Raw genomic sequence first — 4,473 nt, forward strand, 5'->3', positions numbered from 1 at the left:
GGCCAGCCATTAATTCCGGCTGGTCAGCCCCCCTAACACATCTGCCCAACCTCCTACAACAACTACAAACAATCCCCAGCCCTCAAATCCCACAAACGAAGCCATAAATTACGCAAAAGCTGTGAACCCTACTTCGACGACCACTGCCATGCAGAATCGAGCCGCTACAGTTGAACCAGTTGCTCTTCGTCTATCAAAATCAACGAATTAAACTTACCCTAAGCGATTGTAATGGAGTGATAATGGAGGAGAACTAGAGAATTTGAGTGGGAGAAGAGTTATGAATCGTGAGTTGAGGGAGAAAGAGTAAAGTGTATGCAAAAAGATAGAGAGAACGTGGTTAGTCAATTTTACGGTGATTATGTGAGAGAAAAGAGTAAATTTTAAAATGGTATTTATTTAGCATATATGGTGTAACTATAATTAGATATTTAGTTATAAAGTATAAAAGTTATATTTTAAAATGGTATTTATTTAAAATAAATAAGGTAGTAAGGTTTTCTACGTGGTCTAAAAATTCCTATGTTTGCAGTCTGATCTATGGCGAGCGACGGAGAAATTCAGACGGTGACCGGCGGCAGCGCAGAAATTATCCTCAATTCGGTGAGGGTATTCTTATGGAATGAGAAGTTGACAAGGAATCAGGTATCTGAATCCGAAGGTCTATGCGTTTTTCTAATTCGGACTCAATTCATAAATACGTTTAATCCTTGTGAATGCGGCGATTGTTATTGCAATGTATTGTGGGATCAGTGTTGTTCTACAGTCATCCCTTTTGATGTATCAAAGCTGCTGAACAAGGATCCGTCATTAGGTACCATGCTTCTATCTGCTACTCTTCAATTTAACCCCGAAATTGTCAAAGAAATTGGGAGTGAAATCTCTTTTTTCCTTTTCACTCGATTTCAGTTTTCTGAAGATTTACAACTACCACCACAGCCACGACCTACATACGTGATTGCCCTTGAAATCTCACACACTTACTTTGTTGAATATGCATCAGATCTTAATGCTTCGCTGGATTTTTTACCGGGGACAATTCCCCCTATCCCATCGTTTTGTAGGTTTGTAAAGGACTGGGATGAGGAAGAGGAGCTTCGTAGCAGCACACGCAGTGTAAGTCATACTGATTACCAGAATGATCCATATCATGATTACTCTGGTGATGTTCTCGAGTATATCTTCGAGTTAAGGGAATATACTGGCGAAGGTGGAATTTGTCCAACTAAGCCACCCATTGCGGCAGATGTACCAAGAGGACTTGTGGAAGTTAAACCCTCTCTTACGCCTATATTCAACCAATCCAATGGCAGCAGCAGCAGTAGCAGAGATCTAATGGACGACAACACTTGCCCTGTTTGCTATGAAGATTTTAAAGACAAGAATGAAGCATTAACGACTTATTGTTTGCACGATTTTCATACTGAGTCTCTCCTATCTTGGCTATCGATGAATAACACATGCCCAACTTGTCGAGCAGTCTATCCTTTGCATTATTCCCCCTTCTTGAACCGGAAACGTCATCGTGAGGACAACATATTGGAGGCTAACTGTAAACATCATAAACACAGCATATTGGAGGCTATTGTTTAAAAGTTGTACTGATCTCCCCTTCCATTTTATTTGAACTTGTTTGATTCGGCAAGAGTTTAGTAAAAAAAAAACCAAAAGACTTTTGGAACAGGACAGAGTATTGTATTCTATTTTCTTGTATGGTTTTTGCAGATTTTCTCTTCTTTTTGGGTATCATATTGACATATTGGAGAAGGTGTTGGCTAACGTTTAAAAATTACCATATTTTTCAATTTCCTTGCATAATTGTTGCAGATTGTGTTGCCTAACCTTTAAAAATTGCATCTTTTCTTTCTTGTATATTTATTGCAGATTCTTTATTCTTTTGGTATCATCAAATATCAAGTTCAATTTGAAAACGATGTAACTGTTCATGTGCTGGAAGGCATTCCATTGCTGGCTGTTTTGTTTCTCTCAAATTCTTAACTAGACAGCAGGGACAAAGTCTGCACAGAAATATGGTATAAGCATTCTTCTTATTCTTCTTGCTTTTTTTTTCCGAGGTTAGTGAAGTTCTTCACTACTTGTATCACAGACGCCTGTGGATGTTATGAACATGAGCTGCAGTCTCCCATCTCCACCAGTGCTCTGTACATAATCAGATGGTCAATTATGTGCTCACTATTTGTTGTTTTGTACTCACCAGCTGCATATATTTAAGACGTCCAATAGTAGGGTTCCATCAGTACTCATGTAGTCAAGCACTTTGATACACAATTTTCTCTTTTTACCTTGTAGTGAGGGATAGAGTAAGGCTGGTATGGTATTTTGAGATTTGGATTTTGGGTGAAATTTGGTTGACATTCTTGGAGATTTTCGAGAGGTTGAGACCATCATCGCACTGTTCCAAAAAAATTGCCCCGGTTTTCAGTACTGAGGAAATCATTTTGAAACAGTGGTAAGACCTAACCCTGATGTAGGGTTGCTTACGTATCTTGCCAAAGCAAGAATTAGGTCAAAAAGTAGTTCGGGCTAACAACAACAATAACAAACCCATTTTGATCCCAACAAGTGGGGTCTGGGGAGGGTAGTCTGTACGCAGACCTTACCCCTACCTAATGCAGGTAGAGAGGCTGTTTCCAATAGACCCTCGGCTCAGGAAGGGCAAGAAGAAGAGGAGGAAAGCAAGGGAGGAAGAAATATGGAAGATAAAAGAAAAAGGGAGAAATAAAGGATAAGTGGTACCAAATAATAGCAACAGGGAATACAATACCTTGAGGCGAACAAAACCACATAACATAATAAAAATCTAAGAATATGAAGGGACATGCATACTACTAAGACTATCGGTGAACAACTATAAACTACCTGCTAACCTTCTACCTTAATCCTCGACCTCCACACTTGCCTATCAAGGGTCATGTCCTCAGTGAGTTGAAGCAGCGCCATGTCCTGCCTAATCACCTCTCCCTAATACTTCTTAGGCCTACCTCGACCTCTTCTCAAACTCTCCATGGCCAACCTCTCACACCTCCTAACTGGAGCATTAATGCTTCTTCTCTTAACATGTTCGAACCATCTCGCCTCGACTCCCGCATCTTGTCCTCTACGGAGGCTACTCCCACTCTGTCCCGGATATCTTTATTCCTAATCTTATCTCTCCTGGTACACCCACACATCCATCTCAACATCCTCATCTCTGCTACTCTCATCTTCTGCACGTGGGAGTTCTTGACTGGCCAACACTCAGCCCCATACAGCATAGCCGGTCGAACCACCACTCTATAAAACTTACCCTTAAGTCTTAGCGGCACATTCCTATCACATAAAACACCGGAAGCGAGCCTCCACTTCATCCATCCCGCTCCAATGCGATGCGCGACATTTTCGTCAATCTCCCCGTTACCCTGGATAATAGACCCGAGATACTTAAAACTCGCTCTCTTGGGGATAACTTGAGCATCAAGCTTAACCTCTACGTCTGCATTATGTGTCCCGTCACTGAACTTGCACTCCAAGTATTCTGTCTTGCATCTACTCAGTTTGAAACCTTTAGACTCCAAGGTCTGTCTCCAAACCTCCAACCTCGCGTTAACTCCGCTACGCGTCTCGTCAATCGGCACTATATCATCGGCAAATAGCATGCACCAAGGCACGTTCCCTTGAATGTGACGCGACAATACATCCATCGCCAAGGCAAATAAAAATGGGCTAAGAGCCGATCCCTGGTGCAACCCCATCACCACAGGGAAATGCTCCGAGTCACCACCCCCAGTCTTCACCCGAGTCTTAGCATCATCATACATATCCTTCATCACACTAATGTACGCTACCGGAACACCGCTAACTACCAAACACCTCCACAGGACCTCCCTCAGAACTTTATCGTATGCTTTCTCAAGGTCAATAAACACCATATGCAAATCCTTCTTTCTCTCCCTGTACCGCTCCACTAATCTCCTTACCAGATGAATCCCTTCCCTAGTCGAACGCCCCGACATGAATCCAAACTGATTCTCGGAAATAGACACGCACCTCCTCACCCTAGCCTCCACCACCCTCTCCCAAACCTTCATAGTGTGACTCAACAGCTTGATACCCCTATAATTATTGCAATTTTGGATATCACCCTTGCTCTTGTAAAGCGGAACCATCGTACTCCACCTCCATTCTTCGGGCATCTTCTTTGTCTTAAAAATAACATTAAACAGCTCAGTGAGCCACTCCAAACCTTCCCGCCCCGCGCTCTTCCAGAATTATGAGATCTGTATGGTTGTCCTGAATGAGTGATTGTTCTTTGAGAAGAAGTGTGACTATGAATGAGAATTTTTGGGTGGATGGGTGGGTGGAGACGGGTAGCTTTTGAACAAGAGAGTAGTAGGAAAGGAAAAGGATTGTGTTAAAAGGAAAAAAACGTAGTTCTCAGCTTTTCCAAGAAGGTATCATATATCCTTTAGCAGT

This window comes from Nicotiana attenuata, unplaced genomic scaffold (genome assembly GCF_001879085.1).
Source record: "Nicotiana attenuata strain UT unplaced genomic scaffold, NIATTr2, whole genome shotgun sequence".
Classification (NCBI taxonomy): domain Eukaryota; kingdom Viridiplantae; phylum Streptophyta; class Magnoliopsida; order Solanales; family Solanaceae; genus Nicotiana; species Nicotiana attenuata.